At 42.4% G+C, this 21,877-nt stretch overlaps 1 pseudogene; it reads left to right on the top strand.

The window, feature by feature from the left end:
- Window positions 1–18,541: 18,541 nt before the first annotated feature.
- On the top strand, window positions 18,542–19,734 carry LOC149524185 (uncharacterized; annotated as a pseudogene).
- The last annotated feature ends 2,143 nt before the right edge of the window (window positions 19,735–21,877 follow it).

Genomic DNA, 21,877 nt, shown 5'->3' with positions numbered 1-21,877 from the left:
TTTTTTGGTGTGTTTAAAAAATCATGAGCAGCCAGGTTTGGGCAGTTCACAAAGTGATGATCAGTTACGTAACAGGGTTCTTTGTCTAATAGAAGGAGATACAGTGAAAGGCAATTATCTCGGAAAGACATTTTCTTTAAAAGCAGAGTATGGTGGCCCCAGCCTATTTCTTTTTTTTCTCCTCCCAACTTGGAAGCAGATTTTGCTACCCATAGGAGTTGGGAAGATGCCACTTTAGACACTAGAAGACATACCAGTGCTACTTTTGATTGCACTCACATATTAAAATAGCAGTGTCATTGTGGAGGTGAGTGTGGTGGGGCAGGCTACTCTGGGTATGTACTTGGGTAGCTAATCACTCCAACCACTCACAGTGGCACGTTTTTAACATAGTAGCTCGATCAGAGCTAACATGGAAACACTCAGCTACAAATTAAACTTTCCAACTCCAGTACACACATGCCTTGTATTACACTGAATAATAGCTTACAATGCAATCAAGTTTAAACATCTTGCTCCATAGATACAACATAAGGTTAATAAGGAGAGCAGAATTTGACCCTGAAATATTATCCACCTTAACATTACCCTTATTAGTAACAAATATGACTTTTCATTTAATAGCTACCTGTAATTTTTTTTGGGGGGGGGGGGTTAAAGCCAGGTGCATGATACTGTATTCAGAAAAATAGAATCTCTCCCTCTATGATTTATTCTCAGAATTGCAGTAGCACCTAGAAACCCCAGGCATGGGCCGTGACCCCACAGTGCTCAGCACTGTACAAACATAGAAACATATATGAACAGAAACTAATTTGAATTATGCTATTTCTATTTTGACTACTGTAATAAGACTTGATTTTCTTTCTTTGGAACAGATCAAAGGCAGCATAGTCATATGTAGCTATTCCTGTTGAGCTAATCCAACTGTTTCAAAGTTAGTGTCTCTGTTTTAAAACAAGTCTGAGTAGATTTACTACACTGATTGATCTTCTAGAGAGTGCAACATCTTGAATTATCACAGATCATATATATAGTAGCCCAATGTCTGTGACTCTGTAACACTGAAATGCTGGCTGTTCCCTCTGGGTGGCACTGTTGCCTCCCTGGCTGTTCCCTCTGGGTGGCACTGTTGCCTCCCTGGCTGTTCCCTCTGGGTGGCACTGTTGCCTCCCTGGCTGTTCCCTCTGGGTGGCACTGTTGCCTCCCTGGCTGTTCCCTCTGGGTGGCACTGTTGCCTCCCTGGCTGTTCCCTCTGGGCGGCACTGTTGCCTGAGTTATGTCCTTTGCCTCCTGCCGTGGCGCTTGGCTGACTTCTGTGTTGCTCAGCTGGGCCGCCGCAGGGGAACAAGCGGTGCAAGTGGCCGTTTGGGTGCCGCGGTCCCCATGCAGCATGGGAGTGCTGCATGGGGAGCACGGGGCCCAAACGGCCACTTGCACCGCTTGCTCCCGCACGGCGGCCTGGCTGAGTGGCACAGAAGTCAGCCAAGCGCCACAGTGGGAGGGGAAGGAGGAGGCAGGGCGGTGATGTGCACCATCAAAGCAGCTCTAGGCCCCGCCCCCTGGCCGTGAACATCATCGACCCACCCCCCTTCGCCTCCCGCAGTGGCGCTCGGCTGACTTCTGTGCCACTCAGCTGGGCTGCTGCATGGGAGCAAGAGGCGCAAGCAACTGTTTGGGCTCCGCAGTCCCCTGAGTGAGAGGCAGGAGGGGGAGGAGAAGAGAAAGAGAAAGAGAGAGACAGAGAAAGAGGCAGGAGGCAGAGGAGAGCTGAGAGCCAGAGAGGGGGTGGCAGTAGGAGGAGGAGAGAGAGACATGGAGAAAGAGACCGGAGGCTCAGGAGAGAAGACCGACATGGAGGAGAGACCTGAAAATCCCATCTTATGACAGGCTAATTGGCTAGTTATTTAATAACACATAACAAATAACAGCCTGGGAATACATCTGCCTCTGTTAGTAGTCAAGTAATATGGCAGATAATTCTCAGTCTTCACTGTATCTCTTCTCATAGAGCTAAATAAAGATCTTGCTCTTCATTGTTGCACTTTATCAGAATGAGTGTCAATAGGGCAAAAACTGTTCTCCATAGTCATTATATTGAGAGGAAAATGGACCTGTTGGCTCTATTTCTCTACCTGAGCAGAATGACCATAGGTAATGAATTAATGATGCTCATTCTGATTGCACCACACCAGCACCTCTGCCCTCAAATAAAAATATTAAAGTGATAAACAAGAGTGTCACTATTTTCATGTTCCCATTGACAGTAATTTAAGATACAAACAGTCTTTACCAAACTGATAAACTCAACAGAATTTTTAAGTTACACATCTATAGAGAAGATATGGAACAAAACTTCAAACCTACACAACCCCAGGCTGTAGGAAAGTTCAAATCTGATTTCAAACTGAGGTCGTCTATAAACATCTATATTATCTTGTCAATTTCCAATAAGAAAAAATGCAGTAACCCTCAACAATAATGAGAACATAAGAATGGCCACACTGGGTCAGACCAAAGGTCCATCTAGCCCAGTATCCTGTCTGCCGACAGTGGCCAGTGCCAGGTACCTCAGAAGGGGTGTACCAAAGACAATGATCAAGCGATTTGTCTCCTGTCATGCTTCTCCAGCCTTTGACAAACAAAGACCAGGGGCACCATTCCTTACCCCCTGGCTAATAGCCTTTTATGGACCTAAACTCCATGAATTTATCTAGCTCATTTTTAAACTTTGTTATAGTCCTAGCCTTCACAGCCTCCACTGGCAAGGAGTTGCACAGGTTCATTGTGAGCTGTGTGAAGAAGAACTTTCTTTTATTAGTTTTAATAAAAAAAGAAACATCTATTCACTATAGTAGAGATTTTTTCCCCTCTGTAATCTGTCCATTTGTCCAAAAGTGCAAGCATTTTAATACAGTGCTGTTGAAGAAACATAAGAATGGAAAACATCTTAAGAGGAAGAGCTGCTTATCAAGATAGACAGATTATTTTTTCAAGCCTAATTTCCTTTTTCTGGGCTATCTTCTGGTTTCACTTGTGCATGGAAGTTCCCATAAAAAGGTAAACTGGAACAAATGAGCTTCCCAATGGAAGACTTAAGCGTTATTTAAGATTTAAATGAACAACACATTGTCCCAGTGGAACAAAAATTGTGAACATACCCAGAAAGACCCCTTCAGCTTGATATTCCACACTGGCTTACAAGCAATGGGAACAGTATTATCAGAAAGATAGCTAGATTGTGTCATTTACATTTGTCATAGATTTATGCTCTTCCTTTGCATTTTTGGTATATTTAATATTTTCTCCAGTACTGTATTTATTTATTTATTTATTTTTTTGCAGAAGCACTGAGCCTCAGCAGTGTTTATTAATTTAGAGTAGATGTCTGGATCTGGCATCTGAAAATCAGGCTTTAAGTTTTTAAACTCTACTTGTGGAACTACTGTTCAAACGTGAAACCTATGTGTCCTCTAATTGAAAGGGGCTGTGATAGAATATGAGTCCCACGATGGCAAATAAAAGGTTAACATGGAGTCTGAATTGTCTGAGAGACAAGTCCATTCTGTAGCAGCTGGAGAGGAGACATCTACTAAAGGCTTAGATACAGTTGGTGGTTCCTATAAGAAAAGGCCTTCAGTTCCAATGGGACAGAACTGAGAAAGGAGAGCTGTAGTGGGGATGTTTTATTTTGGAGTTGATCCTGAAGACATGCCCATTGGAAGCTCCTTAGACTGGGAGAAACTACACAAAGAGATGAAACACCAGTGAATGGGGACTAGAGAGTGAAACTCCATGACAAATGCCTACAAGTAGGTGATGGTAGGAAGACTATGCAGTAAGGACCCCATATGGTCAACTGCTATACTACTGGGAGCAGCTCACTTGGCGACCACTGAGGACTCCTGGCCTAAGAGCCCACAGATTACTGACAGCAGTGGGAGGAAGCATAGAAAATGAGGAAATGCAAACTTTTGAGATGCTAACTCAGATACACTTTCCTCCACATGATCCCTGGAGTGCCTGAGGCACACAGGGAAGGGATAGAATATGAAATTCAATCAGAACACTCCAGCCAAGACTGGATCGGTTTCTGTGAACCAGTTCTTCTGCCTCTGATTTTCCACCCCTCAAAGGCTACATCTAGACTACAGGCTTCTTTCAGAAGAAGCTTTTTTTGGAAGAGATCTTCCGAAAAAACTTCTTCTGAAAGACAGCATCCACATTGCCAAAGAACATCAAAAAAGTGATCTGCTTTTTTGAGAGCATCCAGACTGAATGGACGCTCTCTCACATGTAAATTGTGATTGCTATGGATGGAATGGCCACCAGGTCACCTGTGCTTTTTCTTCATTCCTCTTCTTCTGAAAGAAGTCACTCTTCCCCATCCACACATGCCTTTTTGCAAAAGAGCTCTTTCACAAAAAGGCTTCTTCCTCATAGAATGAGGATTACCAATGCTGGAAAAACCCCTCTTTCTTTCGATTTTCTTGTGGAAGAAAGCAATTGCAGAGTGGACGTTCCTTAAATTTTGTCTGAAAAACAGCCGTTTTTCTGACAAAACTCTGTAGTATAGGCATACCCAAAGTGGAATTGGCTTAAATTGGATTAAGTAAGCACTGCAGAGGGGATATGCTGGCCCTCTGCTCTGTGGTGAATTTCAGCCATGTTTTGGAGAACTGTCCTCCCAGATCACAATGCTTTTGTAATGGCTCTTCAGTGATCTCTCAACTATTTTGGGGTACCATACACCAGGACCAAACTCTAAAGCACCTAGGAATGCAACAGAGAGTTTACAAATGAGTATAGCAATTAATTATCAGCACATACTAATAGTATTCTTGTAGGAAAAATCATTTTCAGCCTGAACTAACAGGATAGGTAAACTGATTGTTAATTGTCAAATAAGTGAAATGCAGCTTATAAATCCAGTAACAGATGGTAGGTTCATGATACAGTTTGAGTTCTTTTAATAGGATTTATTACCGGAGGTGCTTCTATCGATCACCCTTCTGCCAATAATCACAGCAAGAACTTTATTTGAATGTATATAGAGTGGAGTTGGGTTTGATGCCCTGAATCCAAATCAGTTCACTGCTGGATTGGAAAATATGACCCTATATATCCTTACTGCATAAGTAGTACCAGACCAAAAGTTGAAATAGTCCATTTCAATTAGTGTTATTTTCATACTATCTACTCAGATGTTTAGACTTTGTCCAACAAAGTGAAGGCTTTGTATCTCCATCAAAAGGGTTAAAAGCTGCTATTGGCCTTTCAGTATATTGTTTTGAGTCAACAGCCAACAGCTTAAGCCCCATTGAGATGGAGTGGAAGACATGAACCTCCTACATATCCTCCTTTTTTCTGTCCATTTCTTGCCCACTTCTCCCATTAGCCAGTTAACAGATTAGAGATGCTCAGCTGAATAATAAGACTTGTCAGAAACATACTCTCTTCTGTCAAACAGGCTGCTTTTGCTTCCTGGGGAGGAGGAGCCTATTAGTGTGGGTGGGGACCAGGCTGTAGTCCCTACCTATCATGGCATCCACTGAGAATCAAAATCAGGACCATACCGAAGTAGAGTGGGAAGAGTTTTCATTTTCCTTCTCAAATGAGAACATTCTACACCTTAAAAGGTCTGGGACTGAGAGATCCATCTCTTTTGAAAAACAAGGAGCCCTGTGGCACCTTAAAGACAGACATTTATCTGGGCACAAGCTTTCGAGGGTAAAGACCCACTTCAAAGCCAGGTAATATCTAAGTAAGGGAAATGTAAGTTCTGCTGTACTAAGTTTTGAAAATCCTGCAAAACACAGACCTTTTCCTCGTGTGCTGATCTATTGTATGCCGCCAGGTGCTTGTGCTGTTGCTGGATGAGAATAGAGCCTGTTCTGGTGGTGTCTGTTCTTTGTTCATACAGGGGCTGGCCTCCATCTGAATAGACCATCATGGGATGTAGTGAAGAATGAAAGGTGGAATTAGCCTGCAGAGCAGTAGTTCAGAATGAGAAAAAAATAAAACAGACATGTGAGGCTAAGTTAAGTATTTTAACAAAATCCTGGAGGGAAACAAGTGCATTCTCTATTATTAGTGTTTAATATTGTACCTCTGGAGTCTGAGATTCCAGGATAGCCTTGGATGCTTACAAAACAGGCAAAGTGTTTGCTTGAATAGAAAAATGAACACATCAGCCACAGGGACAGACACTTGATGGGCAATTCCAGACTGACCAAAGCCATATATTTTTACACATTGGAACAGATATAGTCAGTAAAAATCAAACTATTCCCTCTTCAAAGAGGGTAAAAGAGACATTTCTTACATTTGGAACTTAAAAAGAGAGACACATTAGCCACCAGGAGACACCAAAGACTATTCCTTATACTGTGATGAATAACAACCAAGCGGGAAGAGAGAAGTGAGCTTGGAAATGTGGTCATAGTGGAGTCATACAAGGTGTATCACAGGAGAAAAACAATGAAATCAAAAGGGCTTGGTGTTCCAGTAGAATTAACAGACTCTGTAGTCCCCAGGCACTCAGCCAGCAGCATTAGGCTGTGCATAATATTTGTTCTTTGTACCTTGTTTTATGAAATCTCAGTAAAGACAGTTTTTATAAATGTTACAGTAACAGACGTAGAAGTGCACTTATCTAGGGAAGACTTACTATGGTGAAGCTCAAGAAACTCTGCAATAGCTTGTGGAACAGTGTAATGCTAAGAGGACGGGGACACATACACAGAGAGAGAGAGAGAGCGGCCAGTATTTTATTTCCTACATTCAAGTTTTCAAAGAGGAACCAGTCTAATGTGCTTTTATGAATTTATGAAAAGTATACAAAGCTAAGAAAATATATCATTAACCAATTTACTTCTAAATTCTCTAATCCACTATAAGGCAGTGATCAAATTAGAGTTGTAACTGAAATTAAATCAATTGATCAATGATTCAATTTATATGGCTGGCCAATTACTACAATGAGTAATTACGTCAATTTATAAGGTTAACTCAAGAATTACTTCAATATTTCATGTGAAAGTAAAGAACGAATGCCCTTTTTTAATCTAATCAACTGGGCTAAGAATCTGGTAAAAGCAGGAGCAGACTTCTATCTTTGTTTTGAGGAAAGTTAACAGATGTCTTTATAACTTGCCACTTTGGTGGTCCATCCTAGGCTATGTCTATACAACAGTACAGCTGTGCCACTACAGCCATGCCATTGTAAGGTATACAGTGTAGCCACTCTTTATTGTCAGGAGGGAACCTGCCAGTCTGGGGGCGTTCAGGGCTGCAGTCTGAGGGGGGCCCATCAAAAAGAATCTCTGGGCTGACAAAAGGCCAGATTTTTTTGCTAGACCCTCTTAGCCCAGGACCCTGGGGTGCAGCCACTAAAGCCTCTGCATTAATCCAACCTTGCGTGGAGGTGGGAAGGCCATTCTGTGCATTGCCATTTGCCCCCCTCCATTAGGTTGGAGCATGACACTCAGGAAAGCTCTGTCTGCCATGTGCTGCCCTCACTGGAAGGCACCATCCCCGTAGATCCTGTTGGCTAATGGGAGCTACGTGCAGGCAAGATCAGGACACGAAGACACCTGTCCTCCCCCTTATAAGACCACAGCCAGGGATGTGGGGCCATCCTCACTGTGCCACCTAACAGGAGCTGCCCCAGGTAAGCACCCTGCATCCCAACGACCTACCTGAGCCTAGAGCCCCCCTCACACTCTGAACCTCTCGTTTTTTGCCCCCCTGGAGCCTAGGGGCTCCCACAAAATGTAATAGCCTGGGCCCACAGAAGAGTTGCTCCTGATGGCAAAATAAAAGTGTCCCCAATGTGAGGCAGTAGCTTTATTGGCAGGAGAGCATCTTCCACCAATGAAGTAGTGTCCACACTGGTGCCTTTTGTCATTCAAGGATGTCTTTTGCACACCCTGTGGGACAAAAGTTTCAACGATGAAAGTGCAGGGTAGACATAGCCTCAGGGACTAGTCTTGGTCAAGCAGTCTCCATTGTCTATCTGCACTCTCTGAGAAGTCTTCTGGGGTAGCTACTGGGACACTGGATTCCCTCAGACATCTGGCTATTCTATTGTTATACCTGAAAGGCTAATTGTGGCTGTTCCCCATAATTCAACAATGTATTTCAATAATACACCTTGGCTGTGTCTACACTGCATCCCTTTTCTGGAAAAGGGATACAGATTAGACAAGTCGGAATTGCAAATGAAGCAGGGATTTAAATATCCCCCGCTTCATTTGTATAAACATGGCTGCTGTTTTTTTCCATCTCGGGGCTTTTCTGGAAAAAAGCGCCAATCTAGACGGGATCTTTCAGAAAATAAAGCCTTTTCTGAAAGGTCCCTTATTCCTCTTAAAATCCATAGGCTGTGTCTAGACTGACAAGTTTTTCCGCAAAAGCAGGAGCTTTTGCGGAAAAACTTGCCAGCTGTCTACACTGGCCGCTTGAATTTCTGCAAGAACACTGACGATCTCATGTAAGATTATCAGTGTTCTTGTGGAAATGCTATGCTGCTCCCATTTGGGCAAAAGCCCTCTTGCGCAAATGCTTGTGCGCAAGAGGGCCAGTGTAGACAGATGAAAACTGTTTTGCGCAAAAAAGCCCCGATCGTGAAAATGGCGATTGGGGCTTTCTTGTGCAAAACCGCGTCTAGATTGGCACAGACGCTTTTCTGCAAAAAGTGCTTTTGCAGAAAAGCATCCATGCCAATCTAGACGCTCTTTTCCGCAAATGCTTTTAACGGGAAAACTTTTCCGTTAAAAGCATTTGTGGAAAATCATGCCAGTCTAGACGTAGCCATATAGTAAAACTACATAACTTCACGTACAACAATAGCACATACATTCTAGCAGGCTATTAATGTCCACCACATCAAGACTTTTAAAATGTTACTTCACAAGCCATTCTTTGTATAGAACACATCATAATTATATGACAGTGGTAAATATGGGAGTTCTGGGGTGATGCTTTGAAGTAGAGTGTCTCAAAGCTATTAGCTGTCTTTACCTTGCAGGTAAACAATAGGTGCACTCCAGCCCTAGACTGCCTTTGAAGCATTCCCTCATGACATGCAGACCCTAACACTGGCTTCTCTCAAATTGCAGCTTTTCAGTCTTAAAGGAGCAGTGTATCCTGGTTTTACTTTAAATGCCTGTTCCTGTACAACGCACGGCACTTACAACAAATCAAAAGGTGGTTTAATTAAGAAAAAATAGAAATTCCACTGGAAATGAGCATGAATGGAAATAAATGGCTACAAAGAAACCAAAATTTAAAAACCCAAATGAGGGTGTATTAGTTACTCTTTTCTAATAAAGATTTCCCCTCTCTCCCACCCACCCCTGCATCCAAAGTTCTGTCTGTGGAAGAGTCTGACTGTCTTCATAAGAGCCAGGATTCAGTCTTTCCTGAAAATCAAACTCATTCAACAAGGTAGACAAGTGATGGCAACCCAGGCTAGTGAGTGGGCCGCATGAGTGGCTCTTCTTCATCTCAGTGGGCCACAAGATTGTTGTAACTCAGACAGTCTCCCAGGACAGGAGATTTTTTTAACTGTGCTTGTGTACCTAGAATGTGAAGGGTCTGCCACATGAACCGTAGCAGCACTTTGATTGGATGCAGAGGGAGCACATGGCTCTCACAGTCAATGTTGAGTGCATTCAGCATGCACCTCCCTTCTCCTGCCCTTGTTTTATGTGCATGTCACTTTAGGAGAAAAAAACCTATGTCGGCAGAATTCAGCAACCTTGCACATGAGCAACAGTAAATGAAACGTCTCATGGGCTACATATAGAACCCCAATGAGCTGCATGCAGCCCTCCAGCTACAGGTTGCCCACCACTGAACTAGCCTTTCTGCATACATTCACAGCTTCTCCAGCCTGTGATGTTCAGGGCTTTTGTCTTTATTTGCAGACTGAGTGCTGTCCTGTCTGTTGTATGTTCTCTTTTACCGCCAGTGGGTTTTGATAATTTTTGATGGCCTTCCATTGACTGACTGGATGACATCACCAGCTGGCCAGGAAGAGGTGACCATTCCCTCCCATTTGAATGGACCATCGCTGAGACACAATTTCTGGTGCCTCTCTTTTACTCTAAGATCGTAAGGCATATTTGTCAGTATAGCTACATTATTCCTTAAATATTACTCCCATGCTAGATCCCACTGATTGAGTATTGATTAGTTAAAAGCTTCCAACAGAGATCTTGCATTCTGCTTTTCATGGATAAATATCAGGAAAATGGGGTATTAAGTGTAGTGAGTTTGTTAGGTCTGAGACAAGAATTGTTTGTGAAGACCGATACCTGTAGGGTTTCTGTCATAATACCCTATTCATGTGACAAGGCTAAAGATTATGAAGGAGATCATTCTTTTAAACTTTGCATGCCACTGGGGCATTCAGCCACTTCTGTTTCCCAGGTTTAAGGATCACAAGCAGAGATAAGCATCTCCCTGCAGCCAGCTGTAGGTGCTTATTGCTTGAGAGACTGGACAAACTCCCTTTTATTCAGCACCTTCCATGGGCTGGCTTAGTACACGCCTCATCTAGGGCACAGCAGGGCTAAAGCTAAAATAAGCTACGCAACTTGAACTATATCAACTATGTAGCTTAAGTTGAAATAGCTTTTTTTGGCTTTTGGCAGTGTCTACACTGCAGGAAGTCCAAGACAGAGCAGTTTTCCTTCAACTTCCCTTACCCTTCATAAAATGAGGGTTACAGGTGTTGGAGTAAGAAGTCCTGCAGCTCAACATTATTTTGACCATAAGTCAAAATAACTGTTTGTAGTGTAGACGTGGACTATGTTATTTCAGAATAACATCGGTTATTCCAAAATAACACTGCTGTGTAGACGTATCCCTAGTGTGCTGACTTTGTGGACCACAGTCTAAGGTGCACCACCAGTCATCTGGTACAGAGGTGGATTTAAGTGATGTCAAAGTTTATAGTTCATTTCACATTTGCAATTTCATATTTGAATTCCTTCACTTGGGTGAATACTATCTGGTTTTGGTGACTTACTGTTTAAATTATAATTTTGCTCCAAAACTTCTTCTGGCACCTTAGTCTGGGACAGTTCTTCACATCTGCCACCTAAAAAGATAACAGAATTGGAAAATGTAGGTGAGATTAAAAATTAACAGAAGTGCTTCCTTACACAACACATAGTCAATCCGTGGAACTCATTGCCAAGAGATGTTGTAAAGGCCAAAAGTATAAGAGGACTCAAAAAAATTAGATAAAAGGATAGGTCCTTCAACAGCTATTAGCCAAGTAGGACAGGGACACTATTCCATGATCAGGGTGTCTCAAAATCACTAATTGCCAGAAGCTGGGACATAGATTACTTGACATCATTTATGTCCTTATTCCATCTGAAACATCTGGTGTCTGCTGTTGAAAGAGAGGACTAGATGGACTATTGCTCTGACCCAACGTGACCATGCTTACGTTAAATCTCAGGAACTGGTTTTGCACTGAACGCATTATCAAAAAATCAAAGAAATTAGACTTGGAAAGGCCTACTTGGTTATCCAATAACCATATTCCATGTCAGTGCTGGATTTTTATATTCTGTACATCTTGTTCTGAACAGAGATACATTGCACTGATTGTCACATGGTTCCTCCTGTTAACTTTTGTGTTCTGATGATAGTACCAGTGACAAAAATGCATTCCCTTTGTCTGCTACCATTTCCATTTGATCTTGATTTTCTATTTTGTTGGGGCCTAGTTCAAACTCCATCTTTGTAAATGTTTTATTTCTTGTAAAAGATTGACATCTTTCATCGACAAGCATATAAATAATTGAATATTGCTTTTTGTTTGATTTTTAAGATGTATTTGTTACTTTTGCCTTCTATGTTATACATGTACTGAATTCTAGAGTCCAGGAATGGTTTCTTGGGATTCTTCTGTGTATCAAATCAGTTGAAATTAATATATGATTTAATTCAAATATTTATATATGTGGATAAAGTTATCAAAACAAAATTGTAAGGTTACCTTTAAGCCACCGTGACAAGTACTTTTACTTACGGTATTGCCAAAAGGCAGACAGTGGGTTGGGAAGTATAGAGTGCACCAAAGTGTTTCACTGTAATTGGTCCATGTGAATGCTACTCACACAAGCTAAAATATACCTGGTTTATGCCAGTGTAATCCTTTTTCAGACAGGACTGCATTCATGTGGATAAAGTACCTAGATAAATAGAGAAAAGTTGCAGAGTTCTCTGAATGTTACCATAGTCAGGCTACATCTACACTACTGCAAAAAATTGACATAAAATATGCAATTCCAGCTATGTGAATAATTCAGCTGGAGTTAATGTACCTTAGGTCGACTACCTGTGGTGTCTACACTGACCATGGTCTATGGATGACATTCTCCTGTTCACTTACTTTGCTCTTCTCACCCAGAGTAAAGTACTGGGGTTAACTGGAGAGCTGATTTGGCGATTCTTCACTATGTCAATTTTTTACATGCTAAAAGTCATTTCCCCATTTTATAGTCAGTAAAAAATAGGCAAAGAGAAGTTCAGGTCTATATTTTCAAGAGTTTGCTAATTTTGCAGGCTCAAATTGAGACATTTAGGAAAGAAAGTTTTAAGAATGGCTGATCACCAAAGACACCCATTGAAAAAAAGTTGTGAATTTACAGAATCTGTAAAGTGGACTCTACAGACTAGAATCACAAAAGTACTTAGGTGCCCAGTTACCATTTGAGGTTTCTAAATCCCAGAATCAGGCATCATAGGTATTCACAGAACCCCCACTCTGCAGCCTGTCACCAAACACTTAAACTCACTTGGTGCCTTAGTTTTTGTCTAGGCCTCAATGCCCAAGTTTTTACCTCTGAGCAGGTGTACAGGCAGTCCCCGAGTTACACGGATCCGACTTAAGTCGGATCCGCAGTTACGAACGGGGATTTCTCGCCCCGGAGAACTAGAGCAACGGGATGCCTGGTCCCGCTGCCCGCCTTCTCCGGGGCGAGAAAAGCTGCTCCCTGTCTCCCTGGTCTGCTGGCGGAGCCAGCAGACCAGGGAGACAGGAGCAAAGCGGTGGAGCCAGGGAGACGCTGAACAGAGCGGCGGAGCACCCGGCTGGACCCGCGCCGCTTCCAGATCAGCTGGAAGCAGTGTGGGTCCGGCCCCAGGGAGACGCTGGGACCAGGGAGACCAGGGAGACGCTGAGCAGAGCGGCGGAGGACCCGGGCCGGACCCGCAGCGCTTTCAGCTGATCTGGAAGCCGCAGGTCCGGCCCGGGTCCTCCGTGGCTTTGCTCAGCATCTCCCTGGTCCGCAGACCAGGGAGACGCTGAGCAAAGCCGCGGAGGACCCGGGCCGGACCGCGGCGCTGATCTGGAAGCGCCACGGTTCGGCTCGGGTCCTCCGCAGCTTTGCTCCACGTCTCCCTGGTCTTCTTGGGGGGGGACGCAGCTAGTGCCCCCCCAGCAGACCAGGGAGACGTGGAGCAAAGCCGGGGGCCTGTGGTAGAGCAGGTGGGGCACTGCCGGTTGGTCCCACAGCACCGCTCCTTGGCGCTACTGGACCAACCCGGCAGCACCCCAGCTGCTCTGCCCAAGGCGTCCTGATTCAGCTGCTGATCAGTTTCAGCAGTGGCTGAATCAGGACGCCTGGGGCAGAGCAGCTGGGGTGCTGCTGGGTTGGTCCAGTAGCTCCGAGGAGCGGCCGCGCTACTGGACCAAGCCAGCAGCACCCGAGCTGCTCTGCCCCAGGCGTCCCAAAGTCAGCCGCTGCTGAAACTGACCAGCGGCTGACTACAGGAAGCCTGAGGCAGAGTTGCTCTGCCCTGGGCTTCCTGGAATCAGCTGCTGATCAGTTTCAGCAGCAGCTGACTTGGGGACACCTGGTGTTCTTACCTTGAATCTGTATGTAAGTGGAACTGGTGTCCAGATTCAGCGGCTGTTGAAACTGATCAGTTTCAGCAGCGGCTGACGCCAGTTCCGACTTACATACAGATTCAACTTAAGAACAAACCTACAGTCCCTATCTTGTACGTAACCCGGGGACTGCCTGTACTACTACCTCATTCTAGGTGTTCATAAGAACATTCATACTGAGTCAGACCAAAGTGACCCACTTTCGAAAGTGAGATTGGAAGAAGATATTCCTGCGGAATTTGCATATCCTCTTTCGAAAATAAAGAGTAGTTTAGACGTACCCCAAGCTTGTAAGTTTTCTCAGAGCATGTTCAGACACAAGGGGACAGCAGTCTCCTTCCCTCCCCCACAAGAACTTTTAGCCTGTGGCTAGCGTACTCACTTGGAATGTGGGAGATCACCAGTTCAAGTCTCCTTTTCCCCATCTGAAGGGGAAGAAAGAATTTAAACAGGGTATCTACTGGCTCTTAGGGTACGTCTACACTGCACGGCTGTTTCAAGATACCGGAGTTATCCCAAAATAGCTACCCCACATCTACACAAGCCACATGTCATTTCAAAATATTTTTTGAAATAAGGGCATGCTATTTTCCCATCCTAGTAAACCCAGTTGCACAGGGTTAAGGTATGGCTCAAAATAGTGCATTATTTTGAAATTGATGTAGCCATGCCAAATTTCAAAATAGATTCGAGATAAAATACGCAATTTGTGCCAAATTGCTTAGCGCAAATTACGTATCTTATTTTGAGTTTAGGATGCTGTGTAGACTCACCCTTAAGGTGTCTCAAATTAGGAGCCTAAATCGGTGAATATTCCTGAAAATGTATCTGTAAATTACTTGCATAGGAGGCACTGTGATCTTGTGGGCTATCCATATGATAGCCCACAAGTGACCTGATATGTGACCTTGGGAATTTCAGTTAATTTCTCTTAGTTTCAATTTCCCCATTTGTAAAACATATTCATCTGGGTGTATTTTTCTGGTATATTTCAAATTAATATATATCTGAATAAGTAATGAGAAATACTGAATTCCTTCTACTGATTATGTAGAATTCTATTTCTTACCTCTCTCCAATTTGATGTACTTGGACTAATTATCCTTAGTTCTTGGAAACCAAGTCAACTAATGTTGTATATAGAAGCAATAGAACATGTTTCTGATTCTGATTTTCCTGTTTCTATGTAGATTTTTTTTTACAAACTTCTGAAAATACAAAAGAAGGCATACCTAGCTGGTGACTGGTAAAAAGAAAACCAAGTTTTAGGTACATTCAAGGCTGAGACTGAGGTTCAGGACCATCTTCATCTTGTTTGAACCGTTTCACTTCTGTCTATCTACTCTTTTCTGTTTTTAGTAAAAACTGAAGGAAAGCAGTTGTTGAATACTTCAGCTACTCTAGTGCTCTCCAATTTTTGTTCCCACTCATTATTTAACAAGTCTTTTTCTCCCTCTTAGACACATCCAGAGAGTGGAACCGTCATATTCATTGTTGAGCCCTACATTTTACATTCAAGTTCAAAGTTTAAATTAATAAATATTAAAGTTACTTCAGCAACAGCTAATGAGTTGCATGCAGGTTCTATCCTGGGAATTAATGATTGGTTGTAAGATGTTGATGGCCAATAATCCTACCTCCCTATTAATTTCCTGGGAAAGTCCTTCCTAGAAGTCCATTAAAAGTATTCAGAACAAAAGTTCAACACTATAATATTTGGTGGGTTTTATATTGTTAATTGCTTGCAACATATTGATTATTCTGGGTTGCCTAGTTTTCTGGAACTACTACAGAATGAATTGCTCACTGCACTAGTCAATCTGCTTTTATGAGTAATTTGCTGTTTGTTCATAATTTTTGTCCAGAGCAAACCATAAAATTAATGTTAACCAATAAATCTTTCTGCAAGAAAATGTTTCATTTCAATCTACCCTCTAAAGAACAGATGTGAAAAATTATATATTCCAGAAACAAAATAAATTGCCCTATTAAATGCTTAATATCATTCATCAATATCTGATTTGTAGAAACCATCAATAATAAATGTCATCACAGTCCATTGATTTAAAATAATTCCTCAGTAATGTCTTACACTTTTACTCAATCATTATGTTTGCATCCTTAGTTCTAAGACTCTTTTAAATTTATTTCCAAGACAAGAAGCATCCCAACCAAGGCAAGAAATAGCTTTCCTTCTATATAGTTTGGGACCTGGTTGTCTTTGACACCTTACCCCAATCCCTACGCATTATCATTACCATTGCTTTGTCAGTAGAGGTGCTATTGATAAGTCTTTTGGGCTAGGTGTACACAGCAGTGTTATTCTGAAACACTGCATTATTTCAAAATAATGTCGAGCTGGAGGACTTCTCACTCTGATTCCTGTAACCCTCATTTCACAAGGAGTAAGGGAAGTTGAAGGGGAAGAGTGTTCTTCCTTCAACTTCCTGCTGTGTAGACAGTGCCAAAAGCTGACTTAAGCTATTTCGACTTAAGAAACCCAATTGATGTAGCTCAAGTTGCGTAGCTTAATTTGACTTTTGCCCTGCTGTATGTGGACATCCCTCCTGCTGTATGGACATCCCCTTGGTGGTTGTTCTTGTGGACTTGAGGCATTCTTAATGGAGGATCTTAACTGTGGAACTCACCCCCTCACCCCCTCTCTCAAAGCTGAAAGCTTTTGCAGTATGATGAAAAGTTCATATATTCAGCCAAGCCTTTGTCAGATGGGTCTACACTAATCTCTACATATAAACAATGACAATGGCACATCTGCAGCACTTAGCTGTAACACTTCAGTACACATACTACCTGTGCCAACTGAGAGGTTCTCCCATCAGCATGGGGGATCCACCTCCCCATGAGGAGATAGTGATGTTGATGGGAGAATTCTCTCATTGATCTAACACTGTCTACACTAGAGCTTAGGTTGGCGGAGCTCTCTCTCTCAGGGGTATGGATTTTTCTCAGTCCTGAGATATGTAGTTATGCTGATGTAAGTTCCCAGAAACTAGCCCTTAGGTGATGACTTCTGATCTCTCATCCGGTTGGTGGCTGATTATCTGGAACAAAGTTAGTACTGGTGGGCATTATATTTGCCTTGGGTAAAATACTCTGGGGGCACTGAGAATCTGAACATGTTTCTGCTGAATTCAAGAAAAGGAAGGGAAGGAAGACAACAGAAAAAAAGAGATTTAATAGAGAAGGGAGAAGTTTGAAAAAGGGAAGAGGAAAAAAAACAGAACAAAACACCAAATCAGAAAGGGAGAAAATATGGAACATAAATCAGAAATTGTGAGTGTATAAAATAGATGGAGGAAAAGATGCATCAAAATATACTGTTAAATAAAAGAAAAGAAATAAAAAAAATCCAGTGGAAACAGAGAGTTCTTTTTCTAGAATTTTGCTATATTAACACAGAAATTAATGAACATTTGCTAGAATGTCAGTGATGTTAATAGTCCAATAAAAAATGGAAAAGATTCCCCATGCCTCTTAATTCAACCTACTGTGATACAGCTGTCAGACAGTGATCTTGGAATTGGCAGCAAAGAGGAAGAAATACTATGGTTGATATTTGGAGGAATGATAATGAGAAACCTGAGGATCAACTGTTTACTTAAGATGGGCAGTTCACCTGAAACTAATGAGATCCTACCAATGTATTTTATTATTTATTATTTGTCTTCTGGAAGAGGCTGCGAGTCCACTCATGGACAAGGATGCTACTTGTATCCCAGAGAGTTTATAAACTAAGTAAGTTATAGTGGGCAAAAGGATCATACACATTATCACTAAGATCAAGTGCCCAGGGTTCTCTACATGACAAACCCTTCTATCTAACCTGAGTAAAATGTAAATGTCACATCCTTATAAATTGTGGCAATCCTTATCCTTTCTTCAATCCAATCACACTCCACTGTCAATAAAAGCAAGAAATGGTCTGGTAGCACTTTACAGTCTTACAAAACATTTAGATGGTATCATAAGCTTTTGTGGGTACAGCCCACTTCTTCAGATGACCAGAATTTTTATGATACCATTTACATGTTTTGTTAGTCTATAAAGTGCTATCAGACCATTTGTTTTTTTTCTGTACAGACTAACTCGGCTACCCCCTTAAGCTTCTTCACTGTCAGTGTCATCCTTCACTGCTGAATGCATAACGCCATATTTAGATTATAAATAAATTGTGAGTGAAATTGTCTTTCCCTGTAAAATACCATGTATACTTTGGCCCCAATCCTGCAATTAACAATGCACAGCGTCCCCATGACTCTTGCCGTTGTAAATTTCGGGATCAGAATCTTTATGCACTCTATACATGAATGAATACATACTAAGATATGTGTAATATTGTATTCTCTTAAAGCAGGGCTATTCAACTTTGGAAACCCGGGGGCCACAATGATACACTCAGCACATGCCGAGGGCTGCAACTTACGTGTGGTTGCATATACATGCAAATATATGCAAATAGCTTCCTTCTCACTGATGGGCATGAATACAAAGCTTAAGGAAAGATACACAACACGCAGACCCCATTTAAGTCAGTTCTGCTGATATTAATAAAATGCAATATTTACCCAATTTCCACCCATATGGCAGCACTTTTAATGAGCAATGCCAGACAACTTTAATGCCAGACAACTCTCCAATACCACATTCTACAGGCCACTTTCCTCAGATCCCACTGCGGAATACACTAAGAAACTGCACTGTCTGCTCAAGACACTCCCTATATAAGCACAGGAACAAATCTACACAGACACACCTCTAGAGCCCCGACCAGAGTTACTCTATCTACTACCCACAATCCATAAACCTGTAAATCCTGGATGCCCCATCATCTTGGGCATTGGCACTCTCACTGCAGGACTTTCTGGATATGTGGACTCTCTACTCAGATCCTACACGACCAGCACTCCCAACTGTCTCCGAGACACCACTGACTTCCTGAAAAAACTACAATGCATTGGTGATCTTCCAGAAAACACCATCCTATCCACCACGGATGTAGAGGCTCTCTATGCCAACATCCCACACGTAGATGGAATACAAGCTGTCAGGAATAGTATCCCTGATGATGCCACGGCACAACTGGTGGCCGAGCTCTGTGACTTTATCCGCACACACAACTATTTCAGATTTGGTGACAATATATATCTCCAAACCAGTGGCACCACTATGGGCACCTGCATGGCCCCATAATATGCCATTTTTATGGCCGACCTGGAACAACGATTCCTCAGCTCTTGTTCACTAGCACCCCTCCTCTACTTATGCTACATTGATGACATCTTCATCATCTGGACCCACGGGAAGGAGGCTCTGGAATAATTTCACCATGATTTCAACTATTTCCACCCCACCATCAACCTCAGCCTGGAACAGTCTACACAAGAGATCCACTTCCTGGACACTACAGTGCAAATAAGTGATTGTCACCTAAACACCATCCTATAACAAAAACCTATGGACCGCTATGCCTACCTACATGCCTCCAGCTTCCATCCTGGACACACCATACGATACATCGTTTACAGCCAAGCACTAAGGTACAACCGCATTTGCTCCAACTGTTCAGACAGAGACAAACACCTACAAGATCTACACCAAGCATTCTTGAATCTACAATACCCACCTGACGAAGTGAGGAAACAGATCATCAGAGCCAGACATATACCCAGAAGCCTCTTGCTACAAGACAGGCACAACAAAGAAAATAACAGAACACCACTGGCCATCACCTACAGTCCCCAGCTAAAACCTCTCCAACGCATCATCAGTGATGTACAACCCATCCTGGACAATGATGGGAGGTAAGCCAGTCCTCGCCAACAGACAACCCACCAACCTGAAGCAAATTCTCACCAGCAATTATACACCACACCACAGTAACTCCCACTCTGGAACCAATCCCTGTAATAAACCTCAGTGCCAACTCTGCCCACATATCTACACCAGCGACACCATCACAGGACCTAACCAGATCAGCCACACCATCCTGGGTTCATTCACCTGCACATCTACCAATGTAGTACATGCAATCATGTGCCAGCAATGCCCCTCTGCCATATACATCGACCAAACTGGACATCCCTACGTAAAAGAATAAATGGACACAAATCACATATCAGGAATGGCAATACACAAAAATATGTAGGAGAACACTTCAATCTCCCTGGACACACAGTAGCAGATTTAAAAGTAGCCATCCTGCAACAAAAAAACTTCAAAACAGACTTCAAAGAGAAACTGCAGAGCTACCATTCATCTGCAAATTTGGCATAAAGGATCTGACGACAAAGGGATCTGGGGTCAGCTGATCCCCATCTAGACTACTGTGCTGTGCTGACAATCAGCTGATCGGAACAGCGCAGCGGCCATTTTTATGTAAATGAAGCAGTGATTATTTAAATCGCTGCTTCATTTCTCTTTGCAGAGTACACTCATCTATATGGCTCTGCCAACGGAGCCATGTAGTCTAGACACACCCTGACAGTCCAGGAATTTAGCTACTAAAACACATAACAGAAAACCATTATATTGACTTGCCATTGTGAAGCGTGTTCCTAGTGGAGGCCATGTTCAAAGGATCCCATGTATTGAGCTCTGTATAAACCCAAACTGCTCCGTGGGCCGCATGCAGCCCATGGGCCGCGTGTTGAGTAGCCCTGTCTTAAAGTATGTTCTTTAAGCAGGCATTGCTTAATTCTACCCACATTTTTCCATCTATCCAACTTACACTTTCATATATTTGAAATCCTGACATAGCATTAATCTAAATCCGTGTCTGTCCCATGGCATATTCTAAAAAGTGACATACATACAGTGATTATAGCTTATATATCTTTCCACTCTTAGGGTATGTCTACACTACCCTCCTAGTTCGAACTAGGAGGGTAATGTAGGCATACCGCACTTGCAAATGAAGCCCGGGATTTGAATTTCCCGGGCTTCATTTGCATAAGCGGGGCTCCGCCATTTTTAAATCCCCGCTCGTTCGAACCCTGTGCCGCGCGGCTACACGCGGCACAAACTAGGTAGTTCGAACTACCTAGTTCGTGCCGCGTGTAGCCGCGCGGCACAGGGTTCGAACGAGCGGGGATTTAAAAATGGCGGAGCCCCGCTTATGCAAATGAAGCCCGGGAAATTCAAATCCCGGGCTTCATTTGCAAGTGCGGTAGGCCTACATTACCCTCCTAGTTCGAACTAGGAGGGTAGTGTAGACATACCCTCACTCTAGTTCAGGCTAGTATCCGATCCTAGGTTATAAATTACCATGTAAGATTATGATCCCACAGACTCATAGACTTTAAGGTAGGAAGGGACAACTATGATCTTGGGGTATTTATAAAGAATTAACACATCAATTAATCAGATTTCTGTTTACATAATGTCCTTTAACTGCCTGGCCTTTAGAAAAGATATGGAAGATCAATATCATAAAAAACTAGCTTTTGTTTTAGAATAAGCATTCCAATGTGTTTTACAAAAGGGCAAATCATAGAGTTGAGTTGGTCAACTGAAAAGCTTTAGAAAATGAATTTCTTCAAGTCTGCTAATAAAACAAAGATAGAGCATTGGCTAGTCCAGTGCCACTGAGCAGCAAACTTTAAAATCTGACAGCATAAAAGGTTTAGGCTCTGATAAACTGAAATTCATATTTAAGAATTATAGAGGTACTCAAATATTATAGTCATGGAAGCCTTCTAGGCAGAGATTGATAACAGATAAATATCTAAGCAGAACAAATAATGCATCATAGATTTCAATCCAGAACACATTTTTGACAAACATATGACAAAAAGATTACTTTTTATGTTTGTAAGATTTACACGTGAAGTCAGCGGCATCATAGTATGACTATTCATGATATACTTGCTATTATTAGACATGAGCATAGGAAGTTCTTTTGAATGTAACAGGATATTTGAAAACAGCATCACCTTAGAA

Source organism: Pelodiscus sinensis, chromosome 6 (genome assembly GCF_052426305.1).
Source record: "Pelodiscus sinensis isolate ZL-2025 chromosome 6, ASM5242630v1, whole genome shotgun sequence".
Classification (NCBI taxonomy): domain Eukaryota; kingdom Metazoa; phylum Chordata; order Testudines; family Trionychidae; genus Pelodiscus; species Pelodiscus sinensis.
This window is presented reverse-complemented; position numbering and strand designations above follow the sequence as displayed.